Source organism: Oryctolagus cuniculus, chromosome 12 (genome assembly GCF_964237555.1).
Source record: "Oryctolagus cuniculus chromosome 12, mOryCun1.1, whole genome shotgun sequence".
Classification (NCBI taxonomy): domain Eukaryota; kingdom Metazoa; phylum Chordata; class Mammalia; order Lagomorpha; family Leporidae; genus Oryctolagus; species Oryctolagus cuniculus.
In genome coordinates this window covers 95318652-95343023 of record NC_091443.1, presented here as the reverse complement: position 1 = coordinate 95343023, position 24372 = coordinate 95318652, and the positions used below count along the sequence as shown (strand labels likewise).

At 45.0% G+C, this 24372-nt stretch overlaps 2 long non-coding RNA genes across 2 annotated transcripts in view; one reads left to right on the top strand and one right to left on the bottom strand.

Moving 5' to 3' along the window:
* The window catches only part of LOC138844720 (uncharacterized), a 124195-nt gene extending 99823 nt beyond the window's left edge, over window positions 1-24372 (bottom strand). Inside the window, exon 1 of the long non-coding RNA XR_011380958.1 lies at window positions 23562-24372. This is a non-coding gene — a long non-coding RNA (uncharacterized lncRNA). The remainder of the gene's footprint in view (window positions 1-23561) is intronic.
* On the top strand, window positions 238-23610 carry LOC138844719 (uncharacterized). The gene is made up of 5 exons (XR_011380957.1): window positions 238-392; window positions 923-1020; window positions 2308-2380; window positions 2808-2915; window positions 23475-23610. It is a non-coding gene; the product is annotated as an uncharacterized lncRNA (long non-coding RNA).

Genomic DNA, 24372 nt, shown 5'->3' with positions numbered 1-24372 from the left:
TGACAGAAGGTGGTGGCAGAGCTAGGTCATGGCACATTTGCCACAGTTCTTCCCTCTTTCCTCAGCCCTGCAAAGACCACAGCAGCCCCCAGTATAGGGTTGTGCTTATTCTGAGGATGAGGAGGCTGACACTCATCCCTCCTGAGCTGGGAGGGCACCACTGGGACAGGACTGGTAGAACTCCACAAAGCTACCATTACCCAGAACCCTCTCTTTCCATGTTCTGTGGCAGTTAGAGGCCACCAGTGTTTCCAGTAACCCAAAACCCCCTCTTTCCATGTGTCCAGTAACTGACGGACCTGGGGTTCATTTTCTAGACAGGAGGCATGTTTGGCAGAGCTCGATGGATCCAGCTCTGCATGTCCTGCTGACTTGAGGACATTTGCTTTCAGGTGTGTGGCCCTGGGCTCTCTGGGCTGCTGCTGAGGGTGATGCTGGCTGAGTCTTCAGTGATGCCCATTGTGTGCTGAGCGTGGATACAGTCATGTCGCTGCTTCATCAGAGTGACCCTGGAACATGGGTGCCTGTGTGCCCTGGGTGTGAGCCTGTGTCAGGACACGGATGTCTGGGCAGGCACTATGCAGAACACTCAATTCGGGTGTGGGGTGAGCCCATCTGTGAACCCACCGGGCATGTGGTTCCCACAGGTGGGAGTGGGGTGGGAGCCTTCTGCACAGGTGCAGTGATGGTCATGGGAGGAAAGCTGGATGGCAAAGGAGGATGAAGAATGACCATCCTAGGGAAGTGGGGTGGGGCTATCCATGTCCCTGTCCTCTGCACAGTTCACCATTCTGGGACCTGGACTTCAGGCATTCACTGCCTGTGGGGCTGACACCTCCTCTGATCTGATGGACAGGAGCTGTGGGGAGCAGTTCCCTGTGGTTCTTTGAGGTTGTGTCATGGTGGGATTTTTGCCTTTCAGCTTCAAGGAGCTGTGGGACCTGGAGGTCTTGCTGGTCCAGGAAGCAGCACACATCACTGCTGAGTGTGAGCAGTTACAGAACTGGAGGCTGCATATCGGTGAGTTGGAGATCTGCTTCACAGAACCCCAAGGGGCTGCCCTGGTTCCACCAGTCCCTGATGTCCATGGCCTCTCACCAGGCCTCCCCCACCCATTTGGCATTAGGCCAAAGCTGAGTGACTCACAAGCAACTCAGGGGGCTGGTAGGGACAGAGTTGAGGTACAGCAGGTGCTGAGAGCTCAGGGATTCCCAAGGGCAGGGGGCAGCCTGCAGGTCCTCCCTGTCGCTGGTGGAGCCAGCCCAGTTCAGCAACATTCCAGAGCATGTAGCCATGGGGTGAGAGGCACCTTGCCTGGGCTGTGGGCAGGTGTCCAGCAGATCCCTGGGTCCCACATGGTTGGGCTAAAGGCCTCTTATAGAAGGCTCCTAGGAGGAGCCATGGCTGGGGCATCAGGGGCTGAGAAGCTACCCAGGGACCCCTCCCAGGGAGAGGAGGACAAGCGGGTTTGCAGTTCACAGTGACCTAATTGCCCTTGGTTCCGTGCTGGGAGGAGGACTTGTGGTGGAGGAGGCAGGACTTGAATCTGTTCACATCATCATCCCAGGACTGCACAGAAGCACAGAGACTAGGAGGTGGGCTCAGCAGAGCACCTGGAACAGTGCCCCAGGGGATTGTTCTGGAAATGTATCAAAAACCCACCTTTACTAACAGATAACTTACGTATTGCAAGCCACGTAGGGGAGGGGGGAGGTATCTTGCCTGAGCAGCTGACAGGACACAGAGCAAAGGATTGGCCACAGCTGTGTGGTCACTGTCACAGTTTCTGGGGCCGACAAGGAAGGGGCACGGTGCGTTTCAAGCATACAGGAGAAGCAGGTAGACAAGGGGGCATACTCTAAGGGATGTGGAGGCACCAGGATGGGTGGGCGCCTGGGTGAAGGCTCTCAGCAGCTAACAGTTCTCAGGCTAGGCACCTAGACCCTGTCACTTCAGGTCAAGGTCACTTCAGGCAACAGCTGCTGTGAGGGCAGAGCCCACCTACTCTTGGACAGCACAACCCTTCTCAGAACAGTCCTCACTAAGCTCTAGCAGAGGGTGATGACTTCTGCCCAGGAAAGGCAGCAGATGGCAAGTCCAGCCCCCCCCCAACACACACACAAGGAGGGTCCTGCTGGCCTTTTCTGCCTTGGAGACAAGGCAACAGACACTCACCCAATTAGAAGATCTAGGGCCTCACGGTCTGACTCCTTTAAGTTCAGTCATGTTAGGGCTCCTATGCTGCCTCCAAGGGCCACTGCAGAAAGGCCAGCAACTGGACTCATACCATCCCCTCTCCTTTCCCAGCCACGAGACTCACACACTCTAGAAATGCCTAAAGATGCTGAAGAACTGGAGGAAATATCAGAGTAATAGCAAGGTAAGGAGGAGGTTGAGGGCCCCTTTATGACAACTTCCTGCATGCTTGGTACAAGCAGTGCCTATTTCCAAGGCAGTACGCTGCTGATTCTCAGATGGCTGGAGGTAAGTGTTCTCACCCTAAAGTCTTCCTGTCCATCCATTGCATGGTCATCTTCTAGGGAGGGAAACTGATGTCACTATTTGGGTCACCACTAGGTCCAAGGTTGGGAGGCATCTTGGTGCTCCAAAAGGGTGAATCTACTGGGAATGAAGCCCACGCCTCCTGAGAACTGTGGGTAATGAGGCCAGAGCCCAGGCAGAGCCAGCCTCTCCCAAGACACCATGGAGCCCAGGGCTTCCATGTTCCAAGCACCTCAGGCTGTTCTCCACCCCATCCTGTTCCATCCCTGGGGTCTTGTCTCACCCAAGCCTCTCCTTTTCTGTAGCTGTGTCACAAAACAGACATGGGGATCACTGCCCAGATGTGGGGGAAGAAGTCAACACTGCTGCTAGACATGAACAAGATAAAGACCGAGAGTCCAGGAAAATACCAGGTACGAGCCCTCTACCTGCTCTCACACAGGTAGCACTAACAAGCCAAAGTCTCCCACCTGTTGTAAAGTGCAGCCCAAGGGATGGCCAGGCCTAGAGAGACAGGGTTATCCTTGTAGTATTTTTTTTTTGACCGGCAAAGTTAGTGAGAAAGAGAGACAGAGAGAAAGGTCTTCCATCTGTTGGTCTACTCCCCAAATGGCTGCTACGGCCGGCGCGCTGTGCCAATCTGAAGATAGGAGTCAGGGGCTTCCCCCTGGTCTCCTATGCGGGTGCAGGGCCCAAGCACTTGGGCCATCCTCCACTGCACTCCTGGGGCCACAGCAGAGAGCTGGACTGGAAGAGGAGCAACTGGCACAGAACCGGAGCCCCAACCGGGACTAGAACCTGGAGTGCCGGCGCCGCAGGTGAAGGATTAGCCTAGTGAGCCACAGTGCCGGCCTATCCTTGTACTTTAACAGGTGGCCTGGAGAGCAGAGCTTGGAGAGATGAGGTCATGGGAAATCTCAGCCACCTGGAGGTTGTGAGAAGGGCTTGAGTGCAGAGTGAGGGGTCAATGCCAACCAAGAGCTAGCTGGGAGCAAAATCAGGTTGGACTACAATATGCATGGAATGAGTTGAGGGTGAGGGCCATCCAAATTATGCCCTATTTTACTATTTGTGATCTCATATTTCTGCCTTTTTTACTTTTTATTTTGACTATGCCAATGTATCTCAACAATCAGGAATGAATAGTGTACCAAACCAAAAAATTCCATCCTCACAGTTCCTACAGGTATCTGAAGCAGTCTCCCGTCCCGCCTCACACAGCCACTCCCCCAGTGGAAAATAACTTAAACAAAGCCAAATGCATTTGTAGATATCTCAGTGTGCATTAGTAATTTAGAATTGTTTTTTAAACATGAGCATCATCACCCTTCAAATATTGCTGGAAGTCTACAATATCCAGTCAGTATTCATATCTACCTAACTGCCTTCCAGTCTCTAACTACATTCCATCAGAATGTGGAGCTTCTCTGTAGAGGAGCTAGTATTAAACACGTAAAGTAAAAACTTTCAAAAATGCCTTAAATAATGACAATTCCCATTGTGCCACTAAAAAGGCCACACTGAGTTATAAATTCAACAAAATGTTAGGGCATCAGTTCGCAGAAAATTACAAATCACTCATAACAGATATAAAAGATATAAATAAATGCAGAGTTGGACTATGTTTCATGGTTAAGAAGGCCCAGTACTACTATCAGCTTTGCCCACTCTGTCGAGTGGATTCAACCCAAAACCAGTCCAGGTCTCAGCAAGCTTTTCAGTAGACAATGCCAAGCTGATTCTGGAATGGACACAGAAAGCAAAGGGTCTAGAACAGCCAAAACGATGCTTATGCAGAAGAGATATGCTGAGAAACTCAAACTATTCTTTTTAGATTCTTCTACTATACAAGTACAGTAAGGAAGACAGGGCTGTGTTAAAAAATGACAGATGTATAGCTCTGTGGGAGAAAATGGAGAAACTGGTTCTCCAATTTAAGTGATCTTTGACCAAGGGCCCAACAGAACTCACTGGATCCAGGTTACTCATTTTAACAAATGATACTGAAACAATCTGGCACCCCTGTCGCTCCCCCTCTTCATGGAGGAACGACACAGGACCCTGCGCTGTTCTTTCTGTCTGCTCGGCCCTCCCCGGGTTTGCTGCTGGTTCTTCCCGGGTTGGCTACTATCCCTTCCACCTCCGTGGAAGGGCAGTTCCCCCTGGCCACATTCCCCACTTCCGCAGGGGAGCGGCACACCACCGGCCGGCTCTCTCGGGGGCTGCACAGGTGTTCCTTCAGCTAGATGTTCCCCATAGATGTTCCTGGTGCATGCCGTCTCTCTCCTCCTTTATAGTCCTCCTCCACCAATCCCAACTCGGCTGCCCACACGCCGAGTACGCTGCTCTCCTCCAATCAGGAGCAAGTCCTACAGTTAATTGGTTGAACTGGAGGCAGCTGTGCGGAAGCTGTTTACTTCTCTCCCAGCGCCATATTGTGGGAGAGCAGATGCATAGAATAAGTCCTAATTCCAGTAACAGTCTAGTCCGAGCTGCTCCCCACAACCCCTATGCAAAGCAAAGCACAAAGTTCTCAATACATACCTCTACAGAACTGATTTAAAATGGACCACAGATCTAATTAACTATGAAATCATAAATATTCCATAAATATACAGAAGGATATGTACTTTGATTTCATGTTGAGTTTTTGCAAAATGCAAAAGCATATTCCAAGAATGACAGAAAAAAAATTGATCAGTGGAACTTCAACACTTTTATTCTGCCCAATATATTGTAAAGAGAATGAAGTAAAAAGCTAGAGAATGGGTTATGATTAGGGAGTGGGAGAAAATTGTATATTTTTTAAGGATTTATTTATTTGAAAGGTGGAGTTACAGGGAGACAGAGGCAGAGAGAGACAGAAGTCTTCCATCTGCTGGTTCACTCCCCAGATGGCTGCAATGGCTGGAGATGCTCTGATCCGAAGGCAGGAGCCAGGAGCTTCCTCGGGGTCTCCCACGTGGGTGCAGGGACCCAAGGACTTGGGCCATCTTCTACTGCTTCAGGAAAGGAGCAGCCTGGACTCGAACCGGAGCCCATACGGGAGGCCCGTCCTTCAGGCAGCGGCTTTACTCGCTACTCTACAGTGCCAGCATCAGGAGAAAATATTTACAAAACATACAGCTAATGAAGGACTTGTTCCTGATTATACACTGAACACTTAAAATTTAATCCAGAGGGGCCGGCACTGTAGCTCAGTAGGCTAAACCTCTGCCTGTAGCGCCAGAATCCCCAATTGGCACTAGTGGTGTCCTGGCTGCTCCTCTTCCAATCCAGCTCTCTGCTATGGCCTGGGAAAGCAGTAGAAGATGGCCCAAGTGCTTGAGCCCCTGCACCCATGTGGGAGACCCGGAAGAAGCTCCTGGCTCCTGGCTTTGGATCGACTTAGTTCTGGCCATTGAGGCATTTGTGGAGTGAACCAATGGGTGGAAGATCTTTCTGTCTCTCCCCTTCTCTGTCTGTAACTCTACCTCTCACATAAATAAATGAAACCTAAAAATTTTTAATGAGCAAAAAGGTGACCCCTCCACCCCGCAACTGGCACCGTATATAATAGGACACTATCTCCAATAAGCACACAAAAATAGTATACTGAGTGTTAACAGCATGATGAAATACCACTGCAAGTCTATTTGCGTAAAATCAAACAGAACTGCTAATAGGAAATGTTGACAGGAATGTGGAGTAACAGGAACACGCATTTACTGAAGAAAGGAATTCAAAGCAGAACAGGAACTCTAAGATAATCTGGCAGTTTCTTACAAAAGTACACACACAGCATCAGACTCCAAATGTGTATCTCTATGTATTCAATTGACCTGGAAAACAAGCACACATAAAAACCCCTTGCCATGCTCACTGTCTTATTCACAATCACTAAAAACTGTAAACTGGATGATCTTCATGAGGGATGAATACGCAAACTATATCAGATCCATAATGAGGAACAGGATTCAGTGAGAAAGAGTAACAAGCCGTGAAGTCATGTGCTGACTGGGCTAAATTTCAGGTACATTTTTCTAAGAGAAAGAATCCATACCCTAAAGTCTACATGCTAAGATTAAACTCACAGGACATTCTGGGAAAAGGCCAAATAGAGATGGAGAACGCACGAATGAATGGCTGTCAGCGGCCACTGGAGTTCAAAGAGTTTGACTGCAAAGGGCCACACAGAGATCTTGTAAGGCAAAGGAGCTGCTACTTCAGTTGTTGGACTGGTGGTTAAGAGACACTCCCATGTGGGTTCAAACCACTGGTGTTTAGGAAACACTTTCAATGTGGGTTCAAACCATTGCTGGTTAGGAGACACCCATGTGGGTTCAAACCCTTGCATCTGTACTTTCCACACACTGCTCATGTAGACAAAAAATGCACCCAACTGTACATCTGAGTTTCATTTCATTTTATGTAGATTTTACCCCAAAGCTCAACAAACATCTATGTTCCCTGAAGGCCTCACTGTTGATTGGCAGATGGTCAGATGGTCACAATAGGACTTCAGTGCTGCTCTCAGAGCTTGTTAGACCTCAGCAGCAAACCGGGAAAACCCTCTTTACTCTCTTTCCCAGGAGGCAAGTCCCATTTCCTGTGATTTTGGTGTATTCTGCCTATGGCACTCTTAAGTGTTCCAAATGAGATCCCTAGGCTATACTCCAGTCAGGAGGTCTTATGTCACAGAGATGCAATCAAAGCATGGGCGGGGGTACTCTCTAATGCAAAACTGAGATAAAAGGAATGGAGATCCAAGCGAGGGGCCTCCCTGGACCTGGCCACAAGTTGTAAGAAGTGGTGCCTTCCTCCTGGGCCTGCATCAACCCCATAGGCTTCGCAGCGTTGGAGGATGTTCCTCTAGCTAGGGATATATCAATCGACTTTGCCAGGATCATGAAACTTGAGTCTGGATCCTGCAGATCTCACCATATTTATCACCGCTCTAGTAGGGAGTCCATGAATCTGAATTTCACTCCTTAAGAAACCCAGTGCCCAGACCTTCCCTTTCAAACCCTTCCCTTGAGGGAAACAGCTGAGTGTATCTATAGTCAGTCCTGGGTCTTTGCAATCTCCTGACTCACAGTCAGCCAACCTCCCCAATGCACTGAATTTATGGCTGCAAGGGGCCCTGGGCTGCAATCAAGGCAGTTTCATAACTTGTTGGTCCTCATGGCTCTGGCTGGCCTTGCTAAGGTGCTTCTTCCTGGGGGGGTCATGTCTTCAGAGTGCAAGGCTCAAGGCCTGCCATAGGTGTAGTGCCTGGACTGGCACAATGGCCTGTCAGGTCCTGACCTCTGGGCAGATTATGTTACCACCACTCCAAATGCAATCACACGAGAAGCAGGAATGACAGTTTTGCCTGTACAGCAGGCATTCCTGGGGGACTTCCACAACTGACTTGGATACAATAGGAAAGCTACAAGCTGAAATCCAAGTTGATAGGCCTATTAAGTCCTAAATCATATATGCCTGGGAGGCTCCCCTATGAAAGCAAGGAGGTAGATAATATAAAATGCAGTTTTGCTACATTAAAAGGCAGTAGAATTTTGGCAATCAAAATAGCTGAGTTGCTCAGTGAGGTTAGGCCAGTAGCACAGATATCAACAGTGACCCACCAAAGGAGGAACTCCAAAGTAAGGGTAAGGACTGTCCAGTTTGAGGCCACACAAAGTCATTAGGAATTGGTGTTGTCCCAAGAATTGGTGGACATGTGAATTTCAAGATGGCCTTGAGTGAGGGTGGACTGCTCGACGACAAGTAGGATGATCACAAGTTCTGCCCCCTGAGACACATGACACTACCCCGGTATCTGGAAGGAGGTATCTAATGTGAGATGACTGATGGGGGCTCTGTAAATAGACGAAGTGTCAGAGGCTGACATCCTCGTAAGGACACAGACTCCTCAGGGTGTGGGTTTGTCTGGCCTCTGAAAATACCACTCCCATTTAACAAGAGATTCTCAGTGGCTGGAGGCCAGGGCCCAGCTCATGATGCTGAGGGAGGTAGTCCAAACTCTCTGAGTCAAACAGTAGTGTCACTACAAGCGCAAAGCTAACTTGAAATCCTTTACCCATGGGGCCCTCAGAACCAAAAACTAGCCATAGAGTAATCCTTAGCTTTTTCCTTGGAAGTATGCCTGACCAAGGTGCATCCTTGTGGGTGGCTGGTGAGACAGATGAATCTTAGGGTTCTTTAGAGGTGAGGAAGTTGGTGTTATCAGAAACTGAAAATGTGCTGGGCTTCCCTGGTTGAAACTGAATCAGTGAGGAAAAGCAGATATATGTGGATTTGTTGAGGAATTTTTCTGAAATCCTTGTTCAAAATATAGACCAAAAATTTGAGGTTGCAAGCTCTCATCTCATATGGAACTAAGGTCCATACCCACTTGGTCAAGAAGTCAGTTGCTGATGATTGAGGCCCATTTTTCCTCCTCCTCTTGATTATCAGTTGAAACGATGTCCTCAACATAGTGTCACAGGTGGATGCTAGGAGACAACTGAAGGCCAGCCAGATCCTGTTAACACAGACCATGAACCCTGGAGGACCACAGAGGCAGTCGACTGGAAGTCTCATAAAGGTGCATTGTTGGCCTTCAAATTAAAAGGAAATGGTGGGGCTGGTGCTATGGTATAGCGGATTAACGCCTTGGCCTGCAGCGTAAGCATCTCATATGGGCGTCAGTTTGAGATCCCCTGCTCCAATTCCCAACCAGCTCTCTGCTATGGCCTGGGAAAGCAGTAGAAGATGGCCCAAGTCCTTGGGCCCCTGCACCCAAGGGGGAGACCTAAGGAACCTCCTGGCTCCTGGCTTCGGATCGGTGCAGATCCGGCCATTCCAGTCAATTCTCTCTTTCTGCCCCTCCTCTCTCTCTATAACTCTGACTTTCATATAAATAAATAAAATCTTTACAAAATAAAGTAAATGGTGCCAAATCTCCACAAGACACATACAGTTCTTGCCACAGCAATAATGGCAAAATTATCAGGGGCAGTCTGATAATATCAAGTAATGCAAATTCAAAGCGAAGCTTGACCTTCTTGAGGTGGTGGTAACCTGCGGGATGCCTCCATTCCTATCTGCCAGCTTGGAGAAGGTGCTTGATGGGTGAGTTAATAGATGACTCAATGTATTTCAAAGAATACTTATACTCTATCATGGACAGCTATGTCGATTCCCCACTTGTCCTTCTTGAGTTATATTTTAGGGTGTTGACAATATAGGGATGTGTGTTAAGTGTCCATGCCGCATCAGTACAAAAGACTTGGGATTGATCTAGGTGAAGAACAGAAGTCTTAGGCTGTCCATGCCAAGGAACAGAAATGATAGGCAGAAGAAGAGGTAGGCAGAAGCAACACAAGGACTCATAGGAAGAGGTTGGGTCCTGTCTTGATGCTGACCATGGCAGTCGACCCAAGGGCATGTCCTCTTCATAGTCTGTCAATGAATAATGACTGATGCACTTTACTGGGAATGATCACAATGCCATAGGAGTTAGTGCCTGATGATCCATAAGGCTCTATAATGTGACCCTAATACATGGTGATTGTCATCCACAAAGATGCCTGGTGATGATTGCTTACCGCTAGTGTGCACAAGAATCCCACCATGGTTGAATGTCTGGTGGTCTTCTCTCTGTCTAGAAGGGCCTCAGTGGTGTCCAGAAACTCATGAGACTTGCCTGAAATGAGCCAGTAGGCAGCAGTGCAGCCTGCGAAGCCACTGACTTTGTTGACGATGTTCAGAATAGGTCCCAACATGTATCACAGGAAGTCAGAGAGCGCACCACATCTGATTACACAGCACTGGACTGCAGGGAGATGCTGAAGCAAACTCTGGCTGTGAACACTCTACGTGTCTGCCTTCGTATTTCCCAGGGTGCTTAGGGTTTGCGTAGGTTGATAAACTTCTGAAGTTGCCGCCAACAGGGCCAGAAGTTTTGCTCGGTCCTGTGGTGGGACTGCTTTTACAAGTAACAATGGGAATGCTGATGTTGTGGCACAGCTAACAATGCTTCCGTTTTATATTGTAGTGCTGGGGCATGCCCCAGCTACTATGCTTCCACTCCAGCTTCCTCCTAAGGTGCATGGATAGACAGTAGGTGATGCCTGAAGATCTCAGGACTCTGCAACCCATGTTGGAAAAGAAGATGGAGTTCCTGCTCCTGGCTTCACATTGGCTAATCTGTAGCTGTTGCAGCCATTTGGAGAGTGAGGTAGTGGTTGGGATGATATCTCTATGTCGTTCCCTCACTAATATTTTTTTTCCAAATAAAAAATCATTAAAATGTAACAATAGCCAAGGAACTGTGACAGAGTTGTTAAGATGTCATTTGGGTTACCCACGTCCCATATCAGAGCGCCTGGATTTCAGTATAATCTTCCTGCAGTCAGGTTTCCTGCTAATGTACACTCTGATGGATAGTAGGCATTGGGTCAGTTACTTAGGTCTCTTCCACCAATGTGAGAGAACTGGATGGAGTTCTTGGCTTCTGACTTTGGCCTAGCCCTTCCAATAATGTCTGCAGGCTTTGGGGGTGAGGCCAACAGATGGAAGCATCTCTCTCTATCTCACACTGCCATTCTAATAATTAGTATATAAAGGCATCAATACATTGTATTTGGCATGGCAATTAAAGACATCATTTTTGGTGCCAGCATCCCATCGCAAAGTATCTAGGATCAATACCTGTCATGCATTCACATCCAGGTTCCTGCTTCTGCTTACCCTGGGAAACACAGGATGGCTCAGATATTTGGGCCCTTGCCACTCAAGTGGAGTGATCCAACCAGTGGGAAATCTGTTTTCTTGTCTTTCAATGGAACATAATGACTAACGCTTAAGTAAGTGAATAAATAATTCCACTGGGGCCAAGGTAGCTTGGTTGGGACTGTCCTAGGGGCAGCTTTGCCATTCAGGGCTGGTGGCTTGCACATACTCACTGAAGAATGCCTAACAGCTCTCTTTTATTCTTAATTGTACACGTCCATTGAAATACAGAAGCTCCTGCTGTAGTGTGGTGTTTAACATGATCTGGACACCCACTGCAGTAGAAAACGTTTATGTTCACCCTCTGTGCAAACATGATGCCATCTGTTTGTGCTTTCCAGACAAGCTGGACAGGATCTTGATGTGGCTCAGTGACAGCTGCCAGCTGCCAAGTCTGTTGCCCCGTGATTTGTAGGCTACTTCCTGTCAGGAACACAGCAAGGTTGCCCTTCTCAATCTGTTCCTGTCCAGTCTTTGGGCAGGCTTTGTATCTCCATCCACAGCAAGGTGTATATACATCTGTGTGGACTTCCTTGGTGTCTGAGATACAGAACTTCACCACCTGAGACAGTTGCAGACAAGGCATCTACTTTCTTAACCATGTCCTGGGTGGTACTTGGCAGCATGTGAGGAGCAGCCAGCTGTCATCTGGTGCATGCAGACTCACCATCCTGCAGCACACAAGAATCTGCATTACCCAGGTGGAGGTACAAATGTTTGAAATGATCTCATGAGACCATGTTACTTATACGGGGCTGCCAGCAACACTCTGCACACAACCTCAAGAAGCCTCACTGTCTCACTGGGAGTCTGTGGGGGACACAGAAACCAGCGATAAACCAATGGGTGAACCCATGCACTCCATTAACAACGTCAGTCCACAAGTCTACCAGGTACTATTTCCCATACGGCAAATGACAGAGAAATTTTCCACAGATAAACTTTAAGCCTTTTTGACATGCTCTTATATTTATCACATTAAATATTCCTCAACACAACTGTTAACAATAACTGGATTCAACAACATTGTAGAATACATGATGTTGTGCATGGAAAAATCTAAACACTCCACCAAAAAAATGGTTCAAGATGAAAAACCAATTCAGTAAAGTTACAGGTTACAAAATCAACATACAAAAGCAGTAGCTTTTTATATGCTAGCAACCAACTTGCCAAAAATGAAATCTAAAAAGTAATCCCATACACAATAGAGACAAAAATAAAGCACTTAGGAATCAATGTAACCAATTAAGTGAAAGATATCTACAATGATAATTCTAAAATGTTGAAGAAATGAATCATCAAGGACTCCTAACATGGAAAAATATAACTTGCTCACGGATTGGAAGAATTAGTATAATTAAAATACCTGTATTAATTAAAGCAACCTACAAAATAAATGAAATTCCTATCAGACACCAATGACATTTTTTACAGAATGAGAAAATAATCCTAAATTCCCTAAGAAATCACAAAATATCAAGAATAGCCAAAATTATCCTGAGCAAAATTTAAAAAACAATCAACTTAGAGGCATAAGAATGCCTGCCTTCAAAGCTTACTACAAAGCTATAGCAATCAAGGCAGCATGATAGTGGAATTTAATTAATTCATCAATCCAAACAGGTAGAGACAATTGATTTTTCATGGAAGTGCCCAGACTATACAATGGAAAAAAGTATCATCTATTCAGTAAGTGGTGCTGGCAAAACTGGATGCATCTATGTAGAACTGAATATTACAGTACTATAAAAACTGAAATCCTGTTATTAGTATCAAAATCATTGCAACTGGAGGACTTCATGCTCAGTGAAATTATTCTGATACAGAAAGACAAATATTAGATGTTCTCCTTTATATATGAGAGCTAAAATTTTCTTTTACGAAAAAAGAAATCAGGCAACAACAAAAGAAAAACAGATAAAAAAGTTAATGCCTGTGTATATCAGTATTGCTGCAAATATAGTTTTGTTCAACTTTCTTTTATATCTTTATCAAACAAATTCTTAAGGATGATATACTACTATAATTTTAATAATTCATGATCATTTTAAAATTTACTGTGTATTAGTGTGTGGGGAGCAACTGGGAGCAACTAGGACTAGACTAAGTTACTGGAATTAAGACTTATTCTATGCATCTGCTCTCCCACAATATGGCGCTGGGAGAGGAGGAAACAGCTTCTACACAGCTGCCTCCAGTTCAACCAATAAACTGTAGGACCTGCTCCTGATTGGAGGAGAGCAGTGTACTCGGCGTGTGGGTAGCAGAGTTGGGATTGGTGGAAGAGGAAAAAAAAGGAGGAGAGAGACAACATGCACCGGGAACATCTGAAGGAACACCTGTGCAGCCCCCGAGAGAGCCGGCCGGTGGTGTGCCGCTCCCCTGCGGAAGTGGGGAAAGTGGCAGGGGGCCCGCCCCTCCACGGAGGTGGAGGGACGTAGCCAACCTGGGAAGAACCAGCAGCAAACCCGGGGAGGGCCGAGCAGACAAAAGAACAGCGCAGGGTCCTGTGTCATTCCTCCACGAAGACGGGGAGCGACATTAGTGTAGTAGTCATTTTTATAGAAACCTTTGATTTAATAAACATAAATCTCATAAGTACAACTTTTGGATTACAGCAGTTCTTCCCCCCATACCCACCCTCCAACCCGCAAACCATCCCAACTCCTACCCCCTCTTCCATCCCATTCTTCATTGAGATTCATTTTTAATGATCTTTATATACAGAAGATCAATTCTATACTAAGTAAAGATTTCAACAGACTGCACCCACACAGACACACAAACTTTAAAGTACTGTTTGAAGACTAGTTTTACCATTAATTCTCCTAGTACAACACATTAAGGACAGAGGTCCTACATGGGGAGCAAGTGCACCGTGACACCTGTTGTTGATTTAACAATTGACACTCTTCTATTTGACATCAGTGATCACCCTAGGCTCCTGGTCATGAGCTGCCAAGGCTATGGAAGCCTCGAGTCCACAAATTCCAACATTATTTAGACAAGGCCATAATCAAAGTGGAAGTTCCCTCCTCCCTTCAGAGAAAGGTACTGACCTCTTTTGGTGGCCCTTTCTTTCCCTGGGATCTCACTCTTAGAGACCTTTCATGTGGGTGATTTTTTGCCACAGTGTCTTTCTTGTCTTTCCATGCTTGAAATGCTCTCATGGGCTTTTTAGCCAGATTCGAATGCCTTAAGGGCTGATTCTGAGGCCAGAGCACTGTTTAGGGTAGTTGTCATTCTAGGAGTCTGCTGTGTGGCTTGCTTCCCATGTTGGATCATTGTCTCCTTTTTAATTCTATTACTTTTTTTTTTTGACAGGCAGAGTGGACAGTGAGAGAGAGAGAGACAGAGAGAAAGGTCTTCCTTTGCTGTTGGTTCACCTTCCAATGGCCGCCGCGGCCGGTGCACTGTGGCCGGCGCACTGCGCTGATCTGAAGGCAGGAGCCAGGTGCTCCTGGTCTCCCATGGGGTGCAGGGCCCAAGTACTTGGGCCATCCTCCACTGCACTCCCTGGCCACAGCAGAGAGCCGGCCTGGAAGAGGGGCACCGGGGACAGAATCCGGCGCCCCGACCGGAACTAGAACCTGGTGTGCCAGCGCCGCTAGGCGGAGGATTAGCCGGCTTTTTTTTTTTCTTTTCCTATCTATTTCTATTAGCAGACGCTTGGTCTTATTTAGGTGATCCTTTTTTTGGTAACTTTTATTTAATAAATATAAATTTCCAAAGTACAGCTTTTGGATTACAGTGGCTTTTTCCTCCCCGTAACTTCCCTCCCACCCACAACCCTCCCATCTCCCATTCCTTCTCCCATTCCATTCACATCAAGATTCATTTTCAATTGTCTTTATATACAGGAGATCGATTTAGTATATATTAAGTAAAGATTTCATCAGTTTGCACCCACACAGAAACACAAAGTGTGAAATACTGTTTGAGTACTAGTTATAGCATTAATTCACATTGGACAACACATTAAGGACACAGATCCTACGTAGGGAGTAAGTGCACAGTGAATCCTGTTGTTGACTTAACGATTCAAACTCTTGTTTATGGTGTCAGTAATCACCCCAGGCTCTTCTCATGAGTTGCCAAGGCTATGGAAGCCTTTTGAGTTCGCCAACTCTGATCTTATTTAGACAAGGTCATAGTCAAAGTGGAAGTCCTCTCCTCACTTCAGAGAAAGGTACCTCCTTCTTTGATGGCCCATTCTTTCCACTGGGATCTCACTCCCAGAGATCTTTCACTTAGGTTTTTTGTTTTTGGTTGTTTTTTCTTTGTTTGTTTATTTTGTTTGTTTGTTTTGTTTGTTTGTTTTTTGGCCAGGGTGTCTTGACTTTCCATGCCTAAAAACACTCTCATGGGCTCTTCAGCCTAATCCGAATGCCTTAAGGGCTGATTCTGAGGCCAGAGTGCTGTGATCTCTTTGACACTATCTTACTAGTTAAAGTGATCAGTTTAAGTTCATAATCGATCATAAAGATAGGACTTTTTTGTTTGATTATTGTTATTGCCCTTGCCTATATTCTTCCTTAATAGATGAACTCTTTATTGAATGGAATATAAAGCTCTTATGAGGTAAATTTAAAAATACACTATTTCAAAAATAAAAGATTTTAAAAGAATGACAAGCCCTCACTTTTTTAATTTCTGGTTTGTTAAGAATAGTGTACAAATTAAAATGTCTCTGTAGTGATTCTCAAAAACCAATAAAATCCCAAATATGAAAAAGCTTATCTCATATTCATTGTATTGCTCTGATGCTGTTCAATTTCACATACACACATGAAAACATACTACCATTTTAGTTTATTAAAGGAAACAATCTAAAATAAATATCATCACCAACTTAAAACACAGCCAGGTAGCCCTTCGACTGAGCATGACAAGAAAAGAACAGTTCAGTTATTTACAGGTTATGTTTTTGCTTGTATTAATTAAACATTTTCAAATACTCTAATATTAGTTGTGACATTAATCATTTAAAACCCCTTAACTTTATACACCAAGTAACATGTTGGTATTTTTCCTTAAATTTCATCCACAAGAGTTGTACATATTTATGGGCTAGTGTGACATTTCAATACTCATATAAAATTTGTACTGATCAAATCTACATTAATCTTTGGCATTATTTTATGGACAGAGCCTTGAGCTCCTTTATTTCATTTTCTAATAAAAGATAACAGATTACTGTGAGCTACACACATCCCCCTGCATGATCCTAGGAAATGACTCAGTAATCTAAAGCTACTGGGATAATCATCCGTAAACCATTTTTTCCACCTAGTTTTAATATTGCAATTGGTTTCAAAAGCAAAACACGGAGAAACAATAAGGGGGAGGGGGGAGGAGAGAGAGAGAGAGAGAGAGAGAGAGAGAGAGAGAGAGAGAGAAGATACCACCCATCTAGTAGTTCATTACCCAAATGTCCAAAATACTCAGGGCTGATCTGACCCAGGCTGAAGCTGGAAGATGGTCTCCAATGTGGTAGCAAGAATCCAACTACTTAAGCCATCACTGGCTGCCACTGGTATCCTGAGCATTGTCTTTCCCACCATGCCAAATGTCTACCCTTCAAAAAACTGTCTGACACACCCTCATATAGCCCTGGCTTCCAGAGGAAGAGGCCACAGTCCCCTGTCTTGACCCCATCACTGCATGGTCTCCTACTCCCAAATCATTACACATGCCAAGCTCCTGCCCAACTCCAGCCACAGCATCTGGTTTAATGGATCCAACTGAAGACACTGGGGGCCCTGGCCCACCAGGGTTACCAAACATGCAGTCACTGGACGTAAAGGCCCACATCTGAGGCTGAAGCAACCTAGATAACCACATGTCCAAAACTGAAACTGTATCACTGTTACACCACATATTAAAATCAGCTCAAAATGAACTGAAAGTCCATACAGAAGATCTGAACACTTACAACTTACAAAGTAGAAAATTCCTTGACATCAGCCTCAAGAGTGGTTGCTTATGTGCTAACAACTAAAGCACAGAGAGCAAAAGCAAATGTAAGGAAATGAAACCCCAACAAACTAGTAAAGCAAAGATCAGTGAAATGAAAAGGCACACCAATGGATAGGAGGAAATATTAGCAAACCGGAGGTGTGATCAAGGGAATAATACAAGGAATGCATACCACTAAGCAGCAAAGAATACAATTTAAAAAGGACAAAGGACTGAATCAATGTTTTCCAACAAAGACATACAATGTACCCTGAGGGTATGTGAAAAAGTTCTGAACATTGCTATCATCAGCAAAATGCAAATCAAGATGACAGTGGTTATTATATCTGTTAAACGGCTACTATTAAAAAGTTAAAAGATAACAAATATCGGGCACAATGTAGAGAAAACAGAACACACACTAGTGGAGGGAATGTAAATTGTGCCAGCCATTATGAAAAGCAATATGGAAGTTCCTCAAATGAAATTAAAAAAAGGAACAACCTTTATTAGCCATGAATCCAAAAGAAAACCACCATCTCAGAGAATTGTCTGCACCCCCACATTCACTTCAGCATCATTCACAATTCCACGATATGGAAATAACCCAAATCTTTGTTGATGGACCCATAAGGAAAACTGGGATACATACACAGTGGAATCCTCACCAAACCTTAAAAACAAAGGAAATACTACTACTTCTCACGAGATGGATCCAAAAGTATGGAACTACAGGACATTACAATGAGTGAAACAAGACACAGAAATAAGAAATACTACATGATCACACTTACATGTGGAATATACAAAAGTCAAACTAACACAGAGAGCAGGAAAAATGAAGAGATGTTAGTCACAAGATACAAATATATGGTTATGGTGCTGGAGCTGGGGTGTAAAAGCTTGAGCCTCCACCTAGACGGCCAGCATCCCATATGGGCACCAGACCGAGTCCCAGCTGCTCCACTTCCCATTCACCTCCCTGCTAATGTGCCTGGCAAAGCACTAGAAGATGTCCCAATGGCTTGGGCCACTGTGCCAAAGTGGGAGACCTGGGGTCCAGCCCTGCCACTGAAGACATTTGAGGAGTGAAATAATGTATGAGATGAGATATCCCTCATCCTCTCTCTCACTCTATCTTACTCTCTTTCCCTGCTGCCTGCCTTTTTTTTTTTTTGACAGGTAGAGTTATACAGTGAGAGAGAGACAGAGAGAAAGGTCTTTCTTCTGTTGGTTCACTCCCCAAATGGCTCCTAGAGCTGGCGCTGCACTGATCCAAAGCCAGGAGTCAGGTCCTTCCTCCTGGTCTCCCACGCGGGTTCAGGTGCCCAGGCACTTGGGCCATCCTCCACCATCCCGGGCCACAGCAGAGAGCTGGACTGGAAGAGGAGCAACCGGGACTCGAACCCGGCACCCATATGGGATGCCGGCACTGCAGGCAGAGGATTAACCAAGTGAGCCATGGCGCTGAACCCTGCCTTTCAAATAAATCTTCTGGGAAAATACATACATAAATAAAATTTAAAAATTTTAAAAACACTATAGGAGTGATAACTTTGTTAAGTAGCTTCATTGCACTACCCCTTTCATAGTGTATGGTAAGTACCAGGAGAGTCGAAAAGTTTGTGTGAAAATGCAATGTAAAGATCAGACTCATATCGAAACACACATTGCATGCCTTGAATATATACAATTTTTGTTTCTCGGTTGTATTGTAATAAGGCTGGAAAAATAAAACATGCAAAAATAGGTTCCTATACTTAAAATGCAAATAAAAATTAAGGAACTTAGGTTAATATTGTGGGGTTTTGGTAGGCTTCATGGGAAAGAAATGAGTTTTAAAACATTCATGATTGGGGCTGGCTGGCACTGTGGCGTAGTAGGTGAGGCCACCAAATGCAGTGCCGGTATCCCATATGGGCATCGGTTCAAGTCCCGGCTGCTCCACTTCCAATCCAGCTTTCTGCTATGGACTGGGAAAGCAGTAAAGGATGGCCCAAGTCCTTGGGCCCTTGCACCCACGTGGGAGACTTGGAAGAACCTCTTGGCTCCTGGCTGCGGATCAGCAGAGTTCTGGCCATTGCGGCCAACTGGGGAGTGATCCAGCAGATGAAAGACCTCTCTCTCTCCCTCCGCCTCTCCTTCTCTCTCTGTGTAACTCTGACTTTCAAATAAATAAATCTTAAGAAAAACATTCATGAACTTGACTAAACTAAATTTCAGGCAGTTTATATCTTGAAAATAAAGATTCAGGATTTCTATCAAGAGAATATTTAAGACAATATCCAAGTAACACATTACACTGTCACCTCACCTCCCTCAGACTGAAAACTCAGAAATAGAAAATAAAAGTTAGTATATCTGAAGGAAACCAGGAAAGTGAGAAGTGAAATTAGAATTATAATTCTAATACCATATGGTATTCTCCCACCGATGGGTGTACATTCCTATATGCATGTAACACAGTTACATATTACAAGCAGGTTGAGAATTCGCCCAATTAAACCATGGAACTGAAAAGGCAGGGCCTGCTTCATCAGCATGTCACCAGTGACATGGCAACTGGACCCAACAAAAAAGAGTACGCTCTCTGCTGTCCAAATTCTTGCTGGATTTCACTTGAATTTGTACTTTGTAAATGAAGGCTGATAGGAAGATGGGGCAAGTGCTGGGGCTTGGAGCCAGGGGGCTCATGCATAGTTTGATCTCTCACTGACTCACCGGGACAGGTCTTGGTCACAGTCCTCAGGCTCACTGCCCTAAAATGCCTTCCATTTCCCATCACTGGTGACCACAATGGCCCTTGGTTCAAAGCAATAGTTGGTTGTGGGCACATTATGTTTTGAGAACACACCTTTGGGGAGGCACCATGGTAGTTTCACACCTAAACTCAATCTAAATTCCTAGGGTTTCCATATTGAAATGCATGACAATTTTTAAACAGCCCAATCTGCATTTTTCAGTTCCTACCAGGAGCTACACATTATGGAGTTAGTTCTGTCAAGTTTTAGAATTTACACTTTCCTATAGTTTTCACAATGACATTCTTTCAGCTTATTTTGTAATCACAGGAAAGGAAGGAGGGAGGAGGGCAGCATGCTGGGGAGAGGAGGGAAAGGTGAAGTATCACTATACTCCTCAATCTGTGTCTATGAAACACATGATATCTGTTCACCTCTGTATAAATAAAAATTATTAAAAAAAGAAATTTAGCTGTGAAAACTGCAAGAGGAAATAAACGAACCAAATGGAGATATCATGTATTTAAGTTGAAGAACAAAGCAAAACATGGCAATACCAAAATATTAAACCAGGATGCTCACAGCAGTATGGCAGGGCCTTCCCCGTGGAATGAGTAGCAGTACAGGCCTACGGCATCTTAGTCACCAGGGGCTGCAGCCTCTGCCAGGGTCAGAGGTGCTCACGCTGCACTTGCTTCACTGGATCAATAGGTGGCAACGTCTTCACTGATCAGGTTGCTTTAGAACCCATTTTCATAAATGGCAGGACCCCAGTAGATATCATGAAGTATTTTATCAGAAAACTGTGGGTCCCATTACATTTATCATATTATCTCTATGTACCTCAAAAATTTAGGGTCTGCCAAGAATTACTCAAATTCTACCTGCACAGAGCAGAGGGCTATACACCATGAACATTAGTCTACTACAAGAATATCTCTTGGGGACAGCACTGCGGCATAGCAGGAAAAGCTTCTGCCTGTAGTGCCGGCATCTCATAAGAGCACTGGTTTGAGTCCCCACTGCTCCACTTCTGATCCAGCTCTGTGATATAGCCTAGGAAAGTGGAAGATGGCCAAAGTGCTTGGGCTCCTGCACCCACAGAGAGACCCAGAAGCAGCTCCGGGCTCCTGGCTACATATCAGCTCAGCTCCAGCCATTGCGGCCCTATGGGGAGTGAACCAGCAGATCGAAGACCTCTCTCTTTTTCTCTCTCTGCCCCTGCCTCTCTGTAGCTCTGCCTTTCAAATAAATAAATCTTTAAGAAAAACCTTTCTTTCCCCATTTGACACTCACATGTCATCTTCCATAGTAATCAGGTGGGGAAATCAAGCAAGGTGATCCATTAGTGTAGGAGGAGTTATCAATCACATAGAGCTCAGTGTTTGCTGAGGCAGTACTTTTAAATTTAACATCATATGTATGAAAATGTTTACAAGGTTTAAATGTCTTTGAAAGCAGCACTCTGAAAACTACACATATACCAATTCATTGAAGGATTTCCTGGACTCCATGCCTGTTCTCTCACTACAGCACTTCAGTAGAAAGCTTTATAATATTTGCAATACTGAACTGCAAGTCACAGTTTTAGTTTCCCCATACGTAATTATAGAGGCCTACATAACTCACAAACACAATTGTATAGAGGTAACAAAGGCATTGTTTGTAGAAAACTCTTCACCTAGTTTTCCCCCATAGATATGACTTTAGTTAAGCAGAGGAAAAGCATCTTAAGATGTTTGGCATAAACCACTCTAATTTTGGAATTTCCTCACAAAGTTTCTATATTTTAACTTCTTATTAGTAGTGCACTAGTAGTTGCTAGCCTAGGCTTTTTGTGGGAGATGCTAAAGTTTCATGGTAGTCACAGGAACAGAGGTTTGTGGAAAAGGTGACAGAACTGAGACGCAAAAGTGAAAAGCAAAAGAATCACATATTCATGTGGCTTTGAGAAGGGTGTAGGGACCAGACAGCCTTTGAGATGCCTGGTGATTGTTATCAGAGAACATCTGTGGACTGGGAGCATGAGAAAACAAAAGAACAGATTTTTCTTGGTTTGTTGTGTGTGAGGGCAAATTATGGAATCAAGGAATCAAGTTTGAAAATAGCCAACACGAGAAAACCATGGGCAATATAAATAGGTCAAGCTAACGATGAGAGAAAGAGCCAAGACCTTCCTGAAACACGGTACAGAGATAAGGCTGCCTAGGATGAGAAGACCAGTGAGAACAAACACATAGACTGAACATGGGGTCATTTCAACTTCTGGATTTGAACAATCAGCACTAACAGGAACACCAAGAGTGGATAATGAGGAAACTGGAACATCCACGAGGACGTGCACCAAGGAGCTGTTTCGGAGTAGTCACTGGTCAGCATCTCATAAGATGAGGATCAAGGAATGATCCTGGGATATCAACACAAGTAACTGCTAACCAGAAGGAAGGGAGACTTAATTCACCACATACTGTAAGAACCAAACCACAAAACACAATACCTACGGATTTTGAAATTTTGTGTTGTTTAAAACACAGGACAAACAGGGATTTCAATTCACCAACCGATGGTTTAGAACCAATTACACGGCAACCAGAGTGGATACTGCCCAGAAACAATGCCCCTGCCTTCTCAGACCTAAAAATGGTCTACAAATATCATAATCCGAATGATTTCAGTATTTCAAAATCGAATTTAGAAGTAAAAAGAACCTGTATTGAGTTATTCAGAACCTTATAGTTTTATACCTGAAACAAATATACTTAGGAAGTAATGCTACCCTCTCAAAATTTCGGTGCCATCCTCTGATGATAAACGGAGTCCCCATATTCCTAGTTAATGCAATAGTATGACTGGGATATGTAAATTTTACATGATATGTCTTCCCAGATAACCACACTCATTAACACAATACAACAATGTATTCCTCAGGAACTTTTTCATAAAATTAGGGAAACACTGGATATCACAGAGGCAGAATTAGAATTCAGTGGGGCGATGACAAGAATGTACAACCATCTTTTTGGGTTTAGCAGTCAAAGTTATTACTGCTGTGTTGGAGAACCTTCAATGCAAACTGAGAGAAACTATCTTAGCAAATTAGGAAAAACAGGAAGCAAAGCCTGTGAGCAGGAACTTCCTTCCTGGATGACCAGATCCACTTTCTCAGCTCCTATCCACTAAGTAGAACTATAAATCCAGAAAATAAAACAAGAGACCTGGAAATCAACACAGTTGCTGGGCATCTTAATTGCCCACCTATAAGAAGATGACTCACCTGCGGGCACCTGCTGGTTCACCCATCCTGGCATCAGAATTCAGCCAGGTAGGCTCACACCTCCTGGAACTGTCTGTGATACCTCCGAGCACATATACGGTTTACAATATACAATTTAAAATCTATTTAGAACATATGATATGAAATTTATAATATATAATAAAAGGTTATCATATAAAATACAGTATTCGATTTATAACATACAATTTATTCTTCCCTCCCCCTGGCTCCTGAAGGCCCACGTGTCCCCTGCCTGTGTCCAGGACCGGCATATGATACGCACAAACATTTCAAGAAGACTCACCAGGCGAGAATGGACAAACCTGAGGGTCCTGTTGAATCCACTGCCACTCCTCCGACACCGGCAGCCCGGCCCTTCCTGTAGGTGTTGCTCTCGGCTGCTCACCTCCTTGTTCTTAGGGCCAGGGCTTAGCACATGCTCCAATGAAGAACTCCACGGCGCTGGACACCAAGAAGAGAAACGAGAAACAGCAGCACTGAGCACCCCTTTTATAAACTCGGTATTTAATAGCATACATCATTTCTGGTCAGATTACCTGCAGGCTCCAACCAATCAAAAAACAAAGACCAAGCCCGCGCAGGGGTGTGGCTCCAGGCTTCTCCTGGGCTCCTGCTGTCTGTCCCCAGTAGGCAGTGAAGCCAGGCGCCAGCGCAGTGGGGCCACAGGTCAATTGTTTGCTTCACTTTTGTCATGGAATTTATTCCACCATTCGATTTAAAATTTGACAGAGTTTTTCTCTTTAGGTACAATACATACTCTTCTGCTTTTTCTCCTTAGAGTGTTCAAATAAAGTGAAATTGCTTTTATAGGACTCATGCATTGGGAGTGGTGGCTGTTTTTCAACTACTAGATTACAGAAAGAAAACAAGGGTGGGATGCTGGCATTACAGGTGATGGCTTAACCCACTGCACCACAACACTGTGGTGTAGTGGTGACTCCTGCGGTGCCAGCATCCCATATAGGCAGCAGTTCGAGTTCTGGTACTCGGATTCCAATCCAGCTCCCTGCTAATGTGCCTGGGAAAGCAGCGGAGGATGGCCCAGCTCTTGGGCTCCTGGCTCTTGGCTTAAAAATTTGCTCTGTGGGCCAACGCCGTGGTAAAGTAGGTAAA